The 20,321-nt window shown below is 48.5% G+C and overlaps 1 protein-coding gene across 3 annotated transcripts in view; it reads left to right on the plus strand.

The window, feature by feature from the left end:
* The first annotated feature begins 3,377 nt into the window (after window positions 1-3,377).
* The window catches only part of FARP1 (FERM, ARH/RhoGEF and pleckstrin domain protein 1), a 277,585-nt gene continuing 260,641 nt past the window's right edge, over window positions 3,378-20,321 (plus strand). The window contains exon 1 of one of the 3 annotated variants that reach the window (XM_082700777.1): window positions 3,378-3,523. The gene's annotated coding sequence lies outside the window, so the exon portion shown is untranslated. Of the gene's footprint in view, window positions 3,524-4,154; window positions 4,533-4,855; window positions 5,198-20,321 lie in introns of those variants that run through there. The other 2 variants (XM_082700776.1, XM_082700775.1) reach the window with 2 other exon arrangements.

Here is a 20,321-nt window from a genome sequence, read left to right on the forward strand (position 1 = left end):
GACACGGTGAGAGAGGGACCACAAGCAGGGGGAGTGGGAGAGGGAGATGCAGGCCTCCCAACATGCAGGGAGCTCGATGGAGGGGGACTGGATCCCAGGACCCCAGAATCATGACCTGAGCTGAAGACAGACTCTTAACCCACTGAGCCACCCAGGTGCCCCATGCATGGCTTTTTCTGAGCAAGTCACATAGCATCACCTCTACTCTACTGACTAAGTCACAAGTTTGTCCAGATTCAAAGGGAGCAGACATAGACCCCCCACTTCTCCATGACAGGAGTATCAAAGAATTTGTCCCATGTTCTAAAACCACCACAGTGGAAGAATAAGGTCTGGCAGAATCTTTGGAGGGTGATTTTGCAACATCTACCAAGATGGCTAGCAACTACCTCTTAAGCCAGAAGTGTCCTGCATGGACAGTCCCGGTTCCTGTTCTCTACCCCCTATCTGTCCTTAACCTTCTCTCTACCTGGTTTCTTCCACCACCATTGCTATTCCTTCCCCTCCCAGATCTAGAACCTTCTCTGCAAAATAATTAGGCCCTCATCTCTAGGATCCTTCTTGGATTCTACAAATTTTACAATCTCATGGGTCTACTTCCTGCCACTTGCTTCCTATGCAAGTCCGGATCTGCTGGTTCCGTTCAAGGGCAGCAGCTGGGAGTGCTGGCCCCATGGGGGCCAGTCTCCAGAAGGAGTAGGGCTCCATTCTGCTGAAACGAAATACAGCTCAAAACCCCAAGATTTTATTTCCTACTTACTCTAAGGGAGATCGATATTCTTCCTGTTGACTTAACTTGGGATGTTCGTCTTCTAACTCTACTACTCCTATTGTATTATGCTGTGTTTGTTAGTTACCCATGGCTGCATAATGGATTACTCCAAAACTTAGTGGCTTAGAGCAATGCCATTTATCACCACATACTTTCGGTGCATCAGGGGTCTAGGCATGACTTAGCTGGGTCCTTTGGCTCTGGATGTCTCACAATGTTGGCATCATTTCAAGGCTCCCCTAGGAAGGACCTCCCACCCCTTCTTGTGATTGTCGCAGGATTCAGTGCCTCCAGGGCTCTTATCTAAGGCCTCCTGTCCTTACTAACTCTCTTTGTTCCCAACCGCAGTGTTCCTTCATGGAATACCTCCCAATATGGCGCCGGCAGGACAGAACTCAGTCTTTTGTAAGCTAATCATGGAAGCGACATCACCTCACGCTTCCATATTCTGTACCTTCGTAGTGAGGCCTTCACTAGGCCCCGCCCTCAGTCAGGGTGAGAGGATTACACAAAATACGAGGATTAGGAGTCACCCCCAGGGTTGCCCACAAGAGCTAGGGGCAAATGCCCTCTTCCCTGACTTGGGTTTTAGTTAAGCTTCTCATGTTACTGACAGGACACATGCTCGCATCCAGAGATTTGTGATGCCTGGACCCAGAGAGGGGGGTCTCGGCTGTGTGGTGATCTGTTTCCTGGAGAGGGGATGGTGATTATGGAATAAGAAGTTTCCCTCCACTGTGACACATGATCACTTTAGCATACGAGATTTACTCACACTTTTGTATAAGCTTAGAAAATTTTCTTTTTCTTCTTTTTTCATTTTTTAAGATTTTATTTATTTATTTGACAGACAGAGATCACAAGCAGGCAGAAAGGCAGGCAGAGAGAGAGAGAGAGGGGGAAGCAGGTTCCCCGCTGAGCAGAGAGGCCCATTCTGGGCTCGATCCCAGGACGCCGGGATCATGACCTGAACTGAAGGCAGAGCCTTTAACCCACTGAGCCACCCAGGCGCCCCTAAGCTTAGAACATTTTCTAAAAAAAATTTACTTATTTATTTGAGAGAGAGAGAGAGAGCGTGCACGAACAGGGAAGGGGCAGAGAGAGAGACAGAAACAAACAGACTTCCCACTGAGCACAGAGCCCGATGAGGGGCTTGGTCCCTGACATGATGACCTGAGCTGAGTCAGACGCTTAACTGACTGAGCCACCCAGGCGTCCCTAAGCTTAGAACATTTCTGAGGACTGGGAACCCCTGGAAAATTGATCTCTGAGAAGTGGGACCAGAAATTCGGGGAAGGGTCCCTTATATGCTTTACCTGATACCTTTCTGACTACTTATTTAATTCTCCAAGTACATACACTTACTGTAATTAAAAAAAAAAAGTAGTTAAAATTAACAAAGGGAAAAGTTAAGAACAGGGTAGCCCCTTAATTCAGAACGATTTCTAAATAACATGGGATAAAAAGGGGATCTCATTAATTACACATTTGTGTAGACTGAAAGTAAGGCACAAAGGAAAAAAAATGACAAGTGCAGGGAAGCAGGTTTTGCAAAGAAGGTATCCCTGGCTTTGCAGGCAAAGGAATTTAACAAGTGCTTTCAATGAGATTTAGTACAGAGCACAGAATGTTCTGGAGAGAGCAGGAAGCTGGGGGGGTGGGGTGGGGTGGGTTCTCTAGTCTCTCCCAGCTGGAGCCCCCCGCCTGCCCTCTTCTCTCTCCTGTATTAACTCTCTCCCCAGGCCTGCAGACCTCTGAGATGGCCTCCGGGAAAAGTCACCTTGTCGCAAACATGTTGGCAATATTGAGATAATGAAACAGCATCAGACACACAAGGGTGGTGCGGGGCAGAAAGCTACACAGCACGAACCTTAATCCCAGGCCCCGAAAGATGAAAGAAGCGCTAGAGCAACATGAAAACCTGTGTGTTTTCCAAACAGAAGGACAGGGTAAATGTCACTTTTCTAATTTTCTGATTCCGCGGGTTTTCTGGTTTTCGTTGAGACGCACAGCAGAGCGCCTTGCTTGCCACTCAGCCCAGAACCTGGCCTAGCACAAAACAAAGGGTCCCAAACTTGGGGCGCCTGGCTGGCTCAGTGGGGTAAGAGTCTGCCTTGGGCTCAGGTCATGATTCTGGGGTCCTGGGATCCACCTGGGATCCAGCTCTGCCTTGCACCCCCCCCCCCCCCCGCAGCCAGTAGTTTGCTTCTTCCTCTCCCCTCCCCCACCCCGCTTGTGCTCGCTCTCTCTCTCTCATAAAATCTTAAAAAAAAAAAAAAAGAGAGAGAGAGAGAGAGAGATAGGGTCCCAACCTTACTAAACCAGAATCTGCATCTTAACAGGATCCCCAGGTGATTCACGTCTGCTTTCAAGATTAGAACAATTTTTCTCCAACCTGGCTTCCCATTGGAATCACCTCCAGAGCTGGAAGAAGCCGAGGCCTGGGTCCCAGCCCCATAGATTCTGATGTACTCGGCTGAGCTGTAGTCTGGCCAGTGAGTTTTGCTCTGCTTTCGTTTTTTGTTTGTTTGTTTTTGTTTTGTTTTGTTTTGTTGAATCTTCGGTGATTCTAGGACTCGGAACCATTTTGCCCGTACAGTGGTTCCAGCGGTTCCAGCACACCTGCTAAAGGAGCACAAATTCTCAAGCCCCACCCCGGACCTACAGAATCCGAAACTCTGCGGATGGGGCCGGACCAGCTAGTCCCGCCGGCCATTCTGATGCGGACTGACCGTTTGAGAAGCTGATAAGGTAGGGGTGGGTGACAGGCCAGTGCCTCATACTAAAAATTTGCCTCTACTCCTTTTTGGAAACTACTCGCACCTGCTGCTCGCAGGTACCCTCTGTGCGTCTAAGCGCCCTGTTGTGTCTGCCCACACCGCCCCAAGGGGCCCCTTGCTCTGCTCCTGTCCCTTGAAACCCATCCACCTGGTTCGAGGCCTGGGAACCCCTTTAAGGCGCACAGTGACCAGGGTTCCCGAGCCAGCGGCCTCTAGAGGCGGGAAGCTCATGGCCTCGGGATCTAACACGGGGTTCCCCGGGGTTCTAAGCTGCTGCCACCGCCCTTTCTCCTCCACCAGTGGGAAGTCTACAGCCTGGAGGGGAAAAGCGACACCGAGGGCTCGGGAAGGGGGGATGGAGACCGTAAAGCAGGAACTCCCAGTCGGAGGGTGGGGACGGTGACTGCGCTTCCCCCCACCGTAGGTCCCAGCCGCCTCGGTGCTCAATCTCGCTCCTTCCCCCGTTAAATTTCGCAAACGAGCTCCCAGCCTTTTCCTTTCCCCTCTGGGGCTTTGCTCCTGGCGTGGCGGTGGGGCACCTAGGGGTGGGGACTGTCCTGGGAATCGCCAGGGTGCAAGACACCCGGTCGTGGCGGGGGGGAGGTGGCAACCGCCCCTGCAGGATTAAGTCTCTCGCCGCCCAGGGTGGTGCCGGAAGCCCGTTCGTGCGGCTTGGGAGAGGAGGTGCTCGCCGATCTCTGCAAAACGCCGCTTCCCGCGCGACCACGTAAAGTCCTAGGTGGACACACGAGCACCAGCTTGCATGACCTCAGCCAGCGAGTTGCGGAGTCCGCGCCGCCGCCCGCCTCCCCGCTGCTCCGGGTTTTAGCCGGTGCGCTCAGTCTCCCGCTCTCCTGAGGTCGCTTTCACCGTCCGCAGCAGGATTGGCGAATCCCCGGTGGCGCAGCGCAGTCCCCAGCCCTTCCTGAGCTCGGTTCCTTGGCGCCGCGCTGAGACCCGGGTTCTGGCTTTAGGCCCAAGTAAGGCACAGACCCAAGGTGGGCTCGCGGGGTCCGGGAGGGCCGCTCCGGGCCGGTGCCCCCCGCCCCCCACCGTGCACCTGCCCCCAGGACGGAGCGGGGCGGGGCGCGCTGGCGCGCAGGTTGCCGGCCCGGACGCTGGAGGGGGCTGTGGCTCTCTCGCTGTCCCCGCGGCTCGGGCGGCGCGGCGCCCCAGCTCCCCCCCGCCGAGGGGCCGGCCCAGGCCCGGGGAGTGGCGCGATCGCCTTCACTTCCCGCTCGCCGGCCTTGGAGGCGGCGGGTCCCGCGCGGGCGCAGGGGTGCGGGCGCTCGGCTGGGGCGCGGGGCGGGGACGCGGCCGCCGCCCGCTTTGCGCCGCTCCTCCCAGCGCGAGTGGCTCTCGGCGCGGCGTCGAGGCGGCCATGGCGACCCTGAGCCCGCTCCCCACCCACCCTGCCTGCTCCGCCCTCCCCTCCGCCCCGCGCCACCTTTGATGGCCCGGACCTCGGCCGGCCACCCCCTGCCCCGCTTGCGCTCCCGCGCCGCCGCCGCCGCCCGCGGGTATTAATAGCCGAGCGCCCCCGCTGCACGCGCAGCCCGGAGCCGCCGCGCCCTCGGCAGTCGGGGCTCGGAGCTGCTGAGCCCGGAGGCCGGGAGTGGGAGCCGGAGCCGCCGGCGCCGTGGAGGTAGGAGGCGCGGGGCGAACAATGACCGCGGCCGGGCGGGAGGGCGGCAACTTGTGCGAGTCCGGGCGCCCGGAGCCGACCCGCCGGGGGGGGGGGGGAGGGGTGCGGGGGGAGGTGGGTGCGTGCCCGCTGGGTCCTGCCCGGAGGAGGCGGGCGGCGGGTGGGATCGGGCTCCCGCCCGCCAGCCCCGGGCAGCCCCGGCAACAATAGCAGGAGCTCGGGGGGCCTCCGGGCGCCCACCCTTTGCACTCTTCTCACTCGGGGCAGCGGGGCGCCGCGCGCGGCCCCCTTCGCCTCCCCCACCCCGCGGCGCCCTTCCCCCCTCTTCCTCCCATCCCACCCGGCACAGTGACAGCGCCGGACGCCGCTTCCGGACCTCCGGCGGAATCTTGGCCCCAGAGGCGGATCGCGGGGCTGGGGAGGTGGCCACTGGCTTGGGTGCCACGGCACTCCTGGGTGCCAGGCGCTCGCCCACGCGCGGCGCGAGCACCCTGGTAGGTGACAAAGAGGAACACACCCTCTGCTTAAGTTAGATTTTTGTCTCTCTCTCTCGTCTGTCTTTATGGAGAGCAAAGTTTTTATTTTTTTCTTTCTTTCAAGCAAGGGACACAGATTTTTGTGGTGAGCATTTCAAAACAGCAACTTCTGATTGTGGTTTTACAATTTAAGTTCCGGAAACTTCAGCTGTGTGATCTGGCCAGACCCTTGAGCGAGTGAGTGTGTTGTGCGTGCGCGCGTGCGTGTGTGTGTGTGTGTGTGTGTCTGTGTGTGTGTGGAGGGGGGGCGTGAGTTCCCGTCCTCACTGTGGATTTGGTTTGTCGTTTTCATTGGGGCCGGGCAGCTGCTGGGATCGTTGCAGGACCCCAGAAAGGAGGAAGGTGGGCTCACAAAGGAATGAGGACCCTGAGATCAGATCAGCTTCCGGAGAGGTGGAGAGCATTTGAGCGGTCTGAGCCTGTGCATGGGCCTTCTGGAGTACCATGGTGGCCTCTGGCTGTTTCATTTTATTAATGCTATCAATGCCTTTCTTGTCAGTTTCCCAGGTTCACTTGCTCTGCTGGCCCTCCCCCGTTCTCCCGCCGCGCCCCTGCCTTGACTTTTGTGGACCCCTGTCACCCCACCCTGCAGGCTGGGCAGTCTCAGGAAAGCCAAACCCCTTAGGTTCTGTTGAATGTGTTTTGCACGTGGTGACTTGCCAAGCCCATTTCCGAAGGACCTTCGCATTGTCTTGATTTTCTTATTGAATCTAAAAGGGAGAGGAGGGAGACAGGGCCTTTTTGGTGCAGAGATCTATGAGGGAGTTGCCTTAAAAATTGCCCTCATTGTTCTGATGGGTCGGGCCCTCCGGCTCTCTCCTGTCTTTGGCTTTCTTCCCTCATTGCACAGCTTGGGGCTTTACCTTTAGCCTTTGCAAAGGGTTGGTCTTCTGGTATGACGGTTCCCAGCGCTGCTTTTCCTATGTGGGCTCAACATCCACACGGCTCACTTTATATTCGGGTAGCATCGTTCTGCAGCAAGGCACCAATATTGGAGTTTCTCCAAGCACAACAAAACGTTTGTGTTTTTAGAATGTCTGGCTAATGGATCTGCCTCTGGGTAAAATAAATGGGTACTGTTGGCCAGTGGCTGGCTCACTGGGTAGAGCGTCGGTGGACATACTGAGTTGATGCCTCCCTAGCCCAGGCCTTCCCAGAATCTCTTGTTTCTTGTATGTGGGCAGGAAACTTGAAATAGTTGAAGTTGATGTCGTGGTGCCGCATAGGGTCATGGATTCTGCAGCGGGCCCCTTGTGAGTTGGTGCGTGGTCATTCATTTAGGGAGTCTGTCCCTATGGAAATCCTGGAGTTAGGTTTATAATGCCCCTTTTCACATGGACAGTATCTTTCTAGAATTTGTAGGGTGATTAGATTCCTTGGGTCATAGGAGAACACTGGTGCTACTGTAGTCAAATTTAACAAAATGAAATAAAAAAAAAATTCCTAAACAGTTTTTTTCCTGGTACATTGCATTTATTTTATAATTATTTTGAGCCTGAAAGGAACCTGGGTGGATGTTTGTGTTTTGTATTTGATTAAAGAAACCATCCAAGGAAAGTTAAGTATTAACTAGTTTCGAAAGGGTTAGTTTTTTTAAGAGTGGAATTCACCCTCCTCTCCAACTCACCGAGCATAGCAGAGTTTAATTCATTTGAATTAATTCATTCAATTCAAATTTTTAAAGAGGGTGCTTTGCCATAACCATCACAAGCTTTTTCCATCCTAGAAGAGGTTAGAGACCAGTGAAGAAAAGGCAAGTGCCCAGGCTTTGCGTGCTGGACAGTCTATAGGAAAGGTGACATTGTGACTTTCCCAGAGGATGGGACAAGTTGTGTGGATGTGTAGGTCCTAGGCCAGTGATCTGGTAGCACAGAGAACCAGGCATTGGAAACCAGCCCTTTGCAACTGGCCTTGCTTATCGCAGAGAACTGCCTCGTGTTTTCCAGACGTGTGCTTTCCCCAGTAACAAAATATGCTCCAAAAAAGAGAGGGCCCCCCCCAATCTCCACATATAGTGGCTGGCTCGAGTCACTGCCACTAAGGGGTGCACGAGCGTTTCAGGTGTTGGGTGCCATTGCCTGGGAGGGGAAGGGCCAGGCTTTTGGGGTTCCTGTGGCTGACTTTGTCCTGTTGTGGGGTGCCTTTGACTGAAAGGCAGGCTCTCGAAGCCTGGCCACTAAATGGAAAGCAGTAGGTCAACCTCTTTTTCTGGCTTTTTAGTAGGTAGGGTTTCTGCTGCAGGGTCCGTCTCGAGGTTACCCTGCTAACCACTTGCATATGTCCAGAAAGATCAGAGCCTGACGGTTTCCATTAAAATGACTTGAAATGCCGATTTCACCAGGCTTTTTATGCCAGATGCTGCCTTTGTTTTTAATCGAGAAGCCCCCCGAAAGGTGTTTAAGTGGAGAAACTGACTTTTTTCGGCTGCCCTTGTCCTAGTTTAAGGCAGTTAAAAAAAATGTGTTGCCGAGTGGGTACTCTAAGCAGAAGTGGCCACTTGATAGATAGGAAATATGGTGCTCTCGCCTTATGATATTTGTGAAATAAGCCGGGGAGCATCCAGTCCAATGTGACTGAGACAGAGTGGCTGAGAACCGGGCTCACGGTGGCAGTTTTCTTATTTTTAATGGGGGATGGAAAGACTAGACACACGGTAAGATTGGCAAATAAATGAGGTGGGAATTCATCGTTTGCACTGAATTAATTTCATGTGTTGAAATTGTCATATTTGTGCATACATTTTCAAACAAAGGAGCCACGGGCCAAACTGGATTGCTTTTAACTCTATTATGACAGTATTTCTTAGCACAAGAGTAACGTTGTGCCGCACACAGACTTTGGCTTCCCGTCAAGGTACCTTGTCAAAAGAAAACTTACAAATCCAGGATCACGGGGGGTTTCATTTTTTTGTTCTCATCCTGTTAACTCAGGATCTAGTATATGCCTGGCCCATGGCACTCCCTTGGGAAATACTTGCAGTGATTAAGTAAATCTCGTTTTCGATATTCTTCCCAGGTAGTGTTTGAAGTCTTTTTTAAGGTTGCTGTTCTGGGAATTTGAAAATTTGACATTTGATTTTGTTTCTGTTTTGCTCTAATTTAACAATTTAAATTAACCTTTAGGGACACCCGGGTGGCTTAGTCGGTTAAGTATCTGTGTTCGGCTCAGGTCATGATCCCAGGGTCCTGGGATCCAGCCCCACGTTGGGCTCCCTGTTCGGCGGGGAGTCTGCTTCTCCCTCTTCCTCCCCTCCCCTGTGCTTGTGCCCTCTCTCACTCTCTCTCAAGTAAGTAAAATCTTTAAAAAACTTAACCTTTAACACTGGGTGGCACTGAAAAAGATACAATGGTATTAAAAAGCAAAAACTTAAACCTAAAACCATGAGGAAGAAAGCAGAACTTGTCTGAGAAGCTAGCTTCTGGGAGAATTTTCCTTCTACCTGGCATATGTTTTCTAGGAGTTTTATTAGTGAGTGTCCGTTGGTGGTAACCCCCATATTTGCATGCCTTTAAATATTCTTGTTCTGGAATGATAGATTCCTGGGGTATGCAATTCTGGATTGCTTTTGTATTAATCAACTGTCTCCTGGTTCCATTGTTGTTGCTACAATGTCAGCTGTCAGGCTGATTATTTTTTGTGAGTAGTCTGTCTTTTCTCTCTGGCTTTTTTTTAATTTTAATTTTAATTTTTTTAAATAAGTAGTCTTCATGCCCAGTGTGGAGCCCAATGTGGGGCTTGAACTCAGGTCCCTGAGATCAAGACCTGAACTGAGGTCAGGATTCAGATGCTTAACCGACCAAGCCACCCAGGCAGTGGCTTCTTTTAGGGTTCTTTGGCATTCTGCGGTTTCACTCTGTCGAGGTAAGATTTCTTTCTTCTTCTTCTTCTTCTTCTTTTTTTTTTTATTAAAGATTTTATTTATTTATTTGACAGAGAGAAATCACAAGTAGTCGGAGAGGCAGGCAGAGAGAGAGAGAGAGAGGGAAGCAGGCTCCCTGCTGAGCAGAGAGCCCGATGGGGGACTCGATCCCAGGACCCTGAGATCATGACCTGAGCCGAAGGCAGGGGCTTAACCCACTGAGCCACCAGGCGCCCGATTTCTTTCTTCTTGACTTTGATTCTCCCATCCTCTCCTCTTTCTCCTCCTCTCCCCCCCTCCTCTCCCCTCTCTACTCCTCCCTCCCATCCTCTTTCTCTCACCCAGTAGCATTTCAGGGTCTGGGCATGGCACCATGTGTCTACTCCTTCCCCTTTGGCCACTCTGGTCTGTCGTGCATGAAGCCGTGTGAACAGTTGTGAACAAGTCTTCGTGTAGAGATCTGTTTTTAATTTTGTCGCTGGGTCCTAAAATAAGTACATGCTTAACTTTCTCAGAAGCTGCAGTCCTAAGTGTTGTACTGTTTTACATTCCCCAGTGACATCTGAGCATTCCAGTGACTGTAATCCCCACTAACACTGGGAATTGTCAGTCTTTGCCCTTTTACCGTTCTGGTGGATATGTCCTGGGGACTTATTGTGGTTTAATTGACTATTTCCCTGATGGCTAATGGTTGCTTTTCATGTACTTATTGACCATTTGTGTATTAAATCTTTTGTGTTTTAAGTTTTTGTTTTCGTCTAATCATTTTACATGGCTTTTGAGTATAAACTGCACATCCTCAATGTCATCCTATTTTATAGTCCTGGAGAGCCTTTATGCCGGATACAAGTTCGTTGTTCGTTCTTCGTTCTGTGAATATTTTCATCAGTCTGTCTTTTGACCTTTTTATTTTTTGATGGTATCTTTTGAAAAGCAAAAGTCATTAGGAAAACATTGTATGTGATCTAATTATTAAACTTACTAAAGGTCAGGGAATTTATTCAACTTTGGAAAAATAACATGTTTTTATGTGTGATGCTTAGTCTGGTCTTGCTCGTTTCATGAGGTGGCCTCCATTTACTTGGAACAGTTTTGTTCTTTTTTTAAAAAAAAATTTTTTTTTTTAAAGATTTTACTTATTTATTTCACAGACAGAGATCACAAGTAGGCAGAGAGACAGGCAGAGAGAGAGGGAAGCAGGCTCCCCGCTGACCAGAGAGCCTGATGTGGGGCTTGATCCCAGGACCCTGGGATCATGACCTGAGCCGAAGGCAGAGCCACCCAGGTGCCCCCAGTTTTGTTCTTTTTAACTAAAACCGAGTTGAAGAGACTTAAACTTGAAAGAGAAAATACCGGCTCATTTGGAAAAATCTGAGGAAAAAAGTGTTTAAGATTATGATCAAATTAATAGATTTCTGAAATTGAGAGTTGTCGTATTTGTTTTTTAGCACACAGAAGGATTATGGGAGAGAAACGTTTTTGAAATCAATCCAAAAATGGGACCTTGAGTAAAAGCAAGATGTAATATGTAATGTTTTACTTTCTGTTTCTTTTTATTTTTGTATTCATTTCTTAAGTTTTATATATTTGAGAGAGAGCACGAGTGCTCGCGTGCAAATAGGCGCACATTCACGTGCCGGGGAGGGACAGAGAGAAGGAAGAAGAATCTTCAGTACGCTTCCTGCTGAGAGCGGAGCCCCACGTGGGACTCTCTCCCACCACCCTGAGATCATGACCTGAGCCAAAACCAAGAGTGGGACACCCCACCAACTAAGCCACTCGGCCGCCCCACGATGCAACATTTTTAAAAAGAGACCAGAGTGGCATATGTAGGTAGTTATGAAAGGTTTTAGTTCCTCTCTTTGGTCAGGAATTATATCTTGTTTTCTCCTTATTTTCTGAATCAGATAACAAGCATTGTTAAGTCAGAAAGTATATTTTCCCAACTTTCGTTTCTCCTGCCCAGAGAAGGTAAATAAATATCGGTTGATCTGAATTAAAATGGGTGTATTGAACACGCCGTGATGTGCGAGAATATGGGAGGTAGAGGTTGGTAGCAGAGGTGGCAAGAGTTGGGAGCATAAGCACTGGGACCGCACAGATCTGCCCATCCATGTTTGTGATGTTGGGCAAGTTATTGGTGCTCTTTCCCCAAAATCTGAAGAGCGCCTTTAAGAGTACATTTATTTTGACATTGTAGAATGTCTGGCTAGTAATTTGCGTCAAATTCAGTTGCGTCAAAGAATAGTAAGGGGCTCCCAGTTTGGTGTCTCAGCTCATGGTATCATTAAGGACCCAGGTTGTTTCTATCTCTTCACCCTGCCATCCCCAGCATGTTGCTTTTCGTACTTGGGCTTGTTGCCTACTGGGTAATTAGGCTGCCGCTGCCTAATTAGCTATTATGACTAATGGTTGTTGCAGCTTCGTGCTCTCACACATCTGGTATTGTCAGATACTGACACTGACACTGATACTGACACTGACACTGGCTTCTTCCGGCTTCTTTCATCATCAAGCCAGATCCTTCCCAGAAGTCTCCAACATCTAGGAGGTCTGTGAAGGTGGTTCTAGGGAATGATTCTGTGCTTTTGAAAAGAGACCCAAGGACTAGACTGAATGTGATGCCCGGAGCCACAGCAGCCATGTTGTGATCAGCCATTGGAGGAAGGCAAGAGGATGATGGAGCTGGCAGATGACTTGTGGGTGTCACTGAGTCTGTGACCTTCCTGCACGTGGAGCTTAGTATTCTAAAGAAGAGTAAATTTTGTATATTAAATAATATAAACCTGGACTTTGTGTGCTAGATAATAATTTTACTTACTTTCTAATTCTGTTACTGCCCTCCAAAGCATCTTGGATGATACATTAATTGGAAGACTCTATCTTTCTTCCATTTACCATTGTCTCTGAGAAAACATGTTTCTCCCTGTTAATTATGTGGAAAGTGATTTCATGGTCCTATCAGAACTCTGTGAGAGGTGAACTGTTTTTAGGGGCTTAGGTATTTGATATTGAGTGTAAATGTTGCAACTAAATCAACATGAATTTTACCTTCTCAAGGTGGTCTTTTAGGAGATGTCCTAATTCAGTTCTCTTTGGAATTGATCATTTGGCATTTTGGATTACCAGAAATACTTAAGCATCACGTTTTGTTTCTTTAAGAAAAAAATCATGGCGGTACCTGCCATTTTTGTCTTCCTAGAATGACATTTACCTGCACATTTAATATTGCTTAGGGGATTTTTGAGGACATTATTATTAACATCATCCTTCATAATCCTGTTAGAACTTCTGGTTCTCTGGCATCAAATCTTATTGGGAGCCAATGTTATTAGCGGAGTGAGCTGCTTACAATTGTCAGACTTGGGTAAGCCAGAGGTTTACCAAATTAAGAAATTAGACACAGATATTTGTGAGGAAAAGTTAAATGATTTCATAATAACCTTAATATTAAGCAAATACACTGAATGTCAAATAGCCAGGTGAATGAAATGCAGATTATGGAGTATTAATATTTTTGTCTATTTTCATTTAATTGATACAACTTTTAAAAAGAAATCTGATCATCTCCCCCCCACCCCCCTTTACCATGGTGGTGGCCAACTGGCTAGAGTAGTTTGCGCATTCACTTTAATTCTTACTCAAGTTTACAAGCCAACAGGTGTTTATGAACATCTGTTGAATGTACTAGTTACCGTTGGTGCCACAAAGATAAGGCTCAGTCCTTGCTCTCAGAGTATGGGATCCAGGGTGGGTGGGGGAAGCATCTGGTAATTATAATAAAAGGTGAAATATGACTGTAACTTTGCAAAAGCCATAGTTGTGGTGGAAATGTTCAGGATAGTAAGCCAGTGGATTCTCTTGGGAAGAAGCAGCATTTGAGCTGAGCTATAATTAAAGAAGTATGTTTTTATTTATTTTTAGGTTCACTTTGTAGTGTGTTACTTTTTTTTAAAGATCTGTTTATTTTAGAGAGAGAGAGAAAGCATGAATGCAAATGGGGGGAGGGGCAGAGGGAGAAAGAGAATCCTAAGAAAAAGAATCTTAATCTACCCCGCTGAGTGTAGAGCCTGATGTGGGGCTTGATCTCTCCCCCGTGATCATGACGGAACTGAAGTCAAGAGTCAGAGGCTTACCTGACTGAGCCACTGAGGCACCCTTTGTAGTGTGTCACTCTAACAGGATTAGGAAAGTATTCACGTATAAGACCGAGAGTCAAAATCCCTTGTAATCCTGCCATTCAGAGATTATGAAAATTAAAAATTGGTTTATTTCCATTTGACTTTTGGCCATATTTGGTATATTTGAAGTATGTTTTTTTAAAACATTTAAAAAATTAATTTAAATGTATTTATTTGTCAATGTGCGGAAGCACGAGCAGGGGGAGCAGCAGGCAGAGAGAGAAGCAGGCTCCCCGCTGAGCAGGGAGCCCGATGCGGGACTCTATCCCAGGACCTTGGGATCATGACCCTAGCTGAAAGCAGGCACTTTTATTGGTGCGGGGGAGTTGTGTGTCTGCGGCAGAGGAACAGGGAGACATGAGATGGGGTCCAGACAGCATGAGCCTTTCCAGATGGCTAGGATTCATAGGCAAAATTAGGGGGGGGGCGGAAACCCTTTCTGGGGGAGGGGGCGAGCAGGAAAGGGGATGGCAGAAATACAAAACAAGACCTCTGCTCTACTTCCAATCCCAGGGCTGGGCAAAACTCCGCCAAGTTCACCGTCACGTAAATGTTGATGCCTGTGCTCCAAGAGCAGCATCTCTAACCTAACGATCCCTTGCGAGGGGTATCATAAGCAGTTTGTCACTTGTTATGTATTATCCCCTCGACGATGCTCCTGGTCCTCGAATGCACCAGAGTGGGGAAGAAGGGCGGGGGCTCGTTCAGGGAATGTGTGTGGTGTAACTGGGCTGCCCCCGAGGTTGAGAGAGGCCCCGAGTAGAGCCAGGAGCCCTCCAGTAGGCTGGAATCGGAGGTGTGCATGCTGCTTTATTTTCTTCTAACTTGGGGAGAATTTTTCTTGTTGGTCGAAAGCCCTTCGCCCGCAAAAGTGCTAGTTCTTTGCAGCCCTAATCAGCCTCCAGCAGAACATTTGTAACACATCCGAGTCTTGCCTATTTTTCAAAGTCCCAATTAAAGCAGTGCCTATTTCTGGATTCCATTGTCACACCTTTTGGAAGAGCGGATCCAGAAGTGTGTAGAACGCTCGTAGGGAGTGGGGAGGGGGAGATGTGTGGCAGGGGTGCCTATGGGCACAACTGAGTCATACGGATGTCTGAGGAGTTCTCCTCTAGTGTGCTGATCTCACCCTTTCCACCGGTTAGTTCCTGCAGGTCAGGGGCTAGTGTCCAACTCCCCCCGCCTTTTTTTATTCCAGGTCCTTAAAAAAAGAGCCTGTCTCTGATAGATGAAAGGAAGTCTTACCATAGGGATCATAGGCGTCTGGGAAATCACAACTCTTTAAATTCTTAATGTCTTCCCAAGTTACAAAGAATAAACCCAGTCTTACTTTGAACAGAGATGTGTTGAACACCTTTCATATGGAAGGTACTGTTTTTGACATTCACACCAGTGAGCAAAGCAGACCCCAAAAAATCCTTGTCTTCAAGGGGACTATATAAATGTGTTTTACCCAAATGGAGACATTTTTGATACTGAAAGGAGGTGTGGATTGCTTGGGGCAGCAAGGCACGAGGTGTCTGTGTGGATGGTCCCCTCAAGCTTGAGCCCCCCTCACCGTGGGGGCTCATTTTCCCTGAGGCCGTCAGATGCCTGTGGGACAGTCTGGGGACAGATCCAGGTAACCTGTGGCTTAAGGAATGAGCTCCACCATAAACCCACCCAACAAACATGTACTGAGAGCCTGTACAGTTTTATCTGTGTTCTTCTAAAAGGTCTCTTGCTCTCAGGCAAGAATGTTTATAGGGACATAAAGCAGGGGCCAGGGGATTTGTCCTCAGCTGTAGAGGAAAATAATGAATAGTAATCGTTTGAACGAAGGTAGACTCCTAAGGTACAAATCACGGATTCTGAATAACTTGGCTTGTACGAGTCCTTGTGATCAGCATTTTTTAAAGATTTGGGCATCAAGAGGGACCTGGGCCCTGAGGGTGACTTAGGAGAAGATGTATTTCTTCTTAAGGGAAAAAGGAATCTGAAATTGCTTCAAAAGGAAAGTACATATGCATCTGTATTTTTTTTAAAAATCAAGATTGAGTAAAAGTGACTTTTTTCCCCGCTGGGTAGTTCTGTGAGTTTTACGATATGTGCCAGTGTGTGCGAACGATACCACGCTCCGGGTGTGGAACCCTGTCAGACAGCTCAAAAAATTCCCGCGTGTTGCCCCTTCGTAGTCACTGTCCTGCTTCTCCAGCCTCTGTTGACACTGGTCTTTGCTCTGTCACTGTTGTTGGGTCTTTTCCAGAACAATGTATGAATGGAGTCATAGAGCATGTGGCCTTTTGAGACTTTTCACTCAACCCGACGTCTCTGAGGGTCTTCTGAGCTTTTGGGAGCATCCGTGAGTCCCCTCGGTAGCCGAGTCGTAGTCTGCTGTATGGGCGTACCAGAGTTCGTGAGGCCATTCACTGGAGAAGGTCATTTGGGTTGTCCCCAGTTGGGAGCAGTTACGAATACAGTAGCTGTAAATGTACCACTGTTATCAACTTTCACGATTTTTTTTTTTTTAAAGATTTTTAAGGACTTACTTATTTAGAGAGCGAGAGCAAGTGCGAGCAGGGGGAGGGGTAGAGGGAAAGAGGAAGGAGAACCCGAAGCAGACTCTGTGTTGAGTGTGGAACCCGATGCAGGGCTCGATCCCACGACCCTGAGATCATGACCTGAGTTGAAACCAAGAGTTGGACACTCAACAGACTGAGCCACCCAGGGGCCCATCACACATAGGTTTTGGTGTGCACATATTTTTGAATTCTCATGAGCAAATACCCTGAAGCGGAATCCTCATCAGGACTTGACATTGTGAATGTTTTTTATCTTAGCCATTGTAATACATGTGTAGTGGTAGCTCAGCATAGTTATGTTTATTGGGGAAAAAAAAATGCTGAAAACACACTTTAAAAAGACATGACTAGGGGTGCCTGGGTGGCTCAGTGGGTTAAAGCCTCTGCTTTCAGCTTGGGTCATGATCCCAAGGTCCTGGGATCGAGCCCCACATCCGGCTCTCTGCTTGGGGGGGAGCGTGCTTCCTCCTCTCTCTCTGTCTGCCTCTCTGCCTACTTGTGATTTCTGTCTGTCAAATAAATAAAATCTTTAAAAAAAAAAAAAAGTCGTGACTAACCAGTTTCCTGGACTACACCACACAGACTTAAGGAACTCTGTCAGCTACCTGTCTTGTGAAGGGGTAGACCCAAAAGAGCCATTGTGTTTATAAAATCAAGTCCCAGAGCGTGATAGTACTGGCAAGTCCATGTAAGGTGTCAGTCCCAGGGGTCCTCATCTCAGAGAACTGATAGGGTTTAGAGCTTTGATTTCAGTAACTATTTTGTTTATTCTCTATATGAATATACATAATAGTAATTAAAAAACAAAATTACGGAAGCTACTGAAAGGCAGTGGTAGATATGGAGAAAAGAATATAGCTTTAGAGTGTGTATTAATTATCTGTTGCTGCATGACAAATTGTTCCCAAATTAAGTGACTTAAACCAACAGTAAATATTAATTTTTCGCAGAGTTTCTGCAGGTCAGGACCTTGGGAACGGCTGAGTTTCTGCCTGTGTGTTTGTGGTAAAGATGTCAGCTGGCGCTTCACGATGGGCTCTCCTTGGGCAGGATGCTTGAGTGTCCTCACAAGATGGCGGCTAGCTTCTCTCAGAGTGAGTGACCTAGGAGGAGGCCAAGGGAGACGCTGCCATGACTTTTATGAGCTAGGTTTGGAAGTCTTACACTGTCATTTCCACGGTAGTTTTGGTCACCCAGGCCAGCTGTGAGTCGGAGGGAGGGGACCACACAAAGATTTGGCACAGCGCTAAACCCCAGGACCCTGAGATCATGACCTGAGTCGAGAACAAGAGTCGCACGCTCCACGAACTGAGTCAGCCGGGCACACCGTTTTCTATGGATGTTTAAACTTTTGTTTTCCTTTCCTTTTTTTCCAGTCATTCTGATGTAGCAAACACCAAATTCACCATCTAGTCTTGTTTGTTTTGTTTGTTGTAATACCCTCAGTGAGAAATCCGTGACTAGAGGTCAGCGTATGTGCTGTAAGGACCTTTGTGATGAGTTTAGGGCTGTCTGGAGAGCAGGTGTGAAGGATCAGCTCATTATATCTCTGCCTCTCTAGAGTTTTTTGAAAATGCTTACTGGTAAACGTGATGTAAAAATACATAAATTAACACCCTTCGACTTTACCGGAATAGTCTGGAAAGCTTTCCTGTTCAAAGTGATCGTGACGTGGAATAATTCTACCTGTTTGGCTGTCACTGGAAAGAAGGCGGCTGAATGAAAACTGGTCTCTTGGCCCCTTTTCTGTCCCCACCTCCTATTTCCACCCTTCCCCCCCCACCCCACAAGCTGCCCCTAAAGACCGCCCCAGGAGCCCTCCTGTCTCCCAGCGTCCCATCTCCACACCTGCTGATTCCTCAGCTTGGAAGGCAAGAGCTTTCTACTCAGTTCCTGCCTCAGATGTCCGCCCCGTCGCTGCCCAACCTCCGTGCAGAAGCCTTTCTATGGCTTTGGTCTCCTCCTGGGGGCTTACCTGGACCCTCTGTTTCTACCATGGGTTTTCTTTCTTTGTCGCTCATTTTACCTGTCGGAGCCCTCACTCGGATTAAGCCCCTCTGCGTCTCAGGCTGAGTTCCAAGTGCTTTAGGTACATGGACTCCGTTAATCCTCCCAACAGCCCTGATTTTGAATCCCCATTTTTGGTAAGAGGAAACTGAGGCACGGAGAGCTTAAATGCTGAATTGGCAGAGGCCGGGAAGAAGCTCAGGACGTGTTTCCCCACTTACTGAGCTCCTTCTACCCAACTCAGTCACCCCCTGCGCTCCCAGGGCCTGGCTGAGGGCCAGGAGCTTAGGAGGGGCTCGATATATATTTGCTGATGCTTAACTCTCTTAAAAAGTTAACTTTGTCGCAGATAATGTCTTACATTTCTTTGGAAAATGTCGTCCCTCCTCTTGGCCTTCTGCAGGATGATGAGGTTCTGAGTTTATTTCTTACGCTATTCATTGACCTTCCTGCGTGTGGTCACCTACCTCTTTTTTTGTTTTTGTTTTTTTCTTTAGAGATTTTATTTATTTATTAGAGTGTGCACACACACAAGCGTGCAATCATGAGTGGGGAGTGGGGCGGAGGGAGAAGCAGACTCCCTACTGAGCAGGGAGCCCAAGTGGGGCTCGATCCCAGCACCCCTAGATCATGACCCGACCTGAAGGCAGGTGCTTAACTGACTGAGCCACCCAGGCGCCTGCCTCCTTTCTTTTGTGATTATGCACGTAGTTTGCTACTTAAGAGATGAACATGTATGTGTAAAGTTCTAGGTAAGATCTGTATATTTATGTGTATTGAGAAGAGAGTTTTGCCCATGGTTTTCTTTGGCTAGAAGTAGTATGAATGGTTTTTATTTTTTCTTTTGAACTTTTTTGTGCTTTCTCAGTTTCCCATACTGAATTTTTATTGCTTTTTTTATGACCTAGTCTTTATTTAAAAGTTGTTATTTAAACGTCTTTTAGACGTTTATTTAAAACATGAAAACGTTCTAGACGTTTATTTAAAACGTGAAAAGTAAAGTATGTTTCAGAGACGCAAGAAATGGAAAACCTTCTAAGATAGTTTTCTGCACATTAAGCAGAGCCCGCTCCTGTGTGTAAAGAGTCACGTGAGATGTACTTTGGGCATCGCAGATCTCCCCCTGCTGTATGATTGAAACCATCCACTGGAAGATGGTTTTCTTCTTCCCAGGGTTTTCAAGGCATAAAGCAAAGGAATATAGGGTCCTTGTGACACTTGGGTGAGAGGCGGTCTTCTAGGGGAGATGGTGATTGGAAGGTGATTCTCTTTGTGGTGTGGAAGTTCATGGTTGCCTTGGGTCTGTGGTCCAGCTCGCGGGGCCCTTTTGTCTTGGAGGTGGAGTAATTCATAAGGATAAACTCAGACTCCAAACTTGGAGAGTCTGAGAATAGTGATGATCATGATCCCAAGGTCACGTCCATAAATCCCAGAGTCAGCTTGGGACAGTTGCTTCTCCCAGGCTCGCAGGTAAATTAGCAAGGACTGAAGGGGGTCAGAGACTGTCCTGGGGGTTGGATTCCTTTTGTTTAAAGATGACCATGCTTTGCTGGAGGAAGAAAAACTCTTCAGAAACACAGAGACGGTTTTGTCCTCTAGCCATACGAGGCTGTTTGGGTATCACCTGCTGGTTGATCTTGAGGAGCCCACAGGGTGGACGCTGGTCCAGGTCTCCAGCCCCGCCCCTCCCCCACCCTCGTCCCCCAGCTGACTGGGTGCTGGGGTGAGTCTCCAGTTCTGAAGATGGAGAGGATCAGAAAAGTTTGTCTTGAGGGTGATCCTAGGGAAACCAGGACAACCTGTCAAGCCCATTTTCTGAAAATTGCTTCTAAGTCTATCCTGAGTACCTAGGCAATGCGTTCTGGCTTCTCCTCAGAATCCGGGTACTGGGTGTGAAGCTGTGGGATTGCCAGTTCCCTCCTGCGTCCTGTGCTGGGCCATGTGCTTGGCATTTATTTATTTTTGTTGTATTTATTTATT

This window comes from Mustela nivalis (genome assembly GCF_964662115.1).
Source record: "Mustela nivalis genome assembly, chromosome: 15".
In the NCBI taxonomy this organism is placed as follows: Eukaryota; Metazoa; Chordata; class Mammalia; order Carnivora; family Mustelidae; genus Mustela; species Mustela nivalis.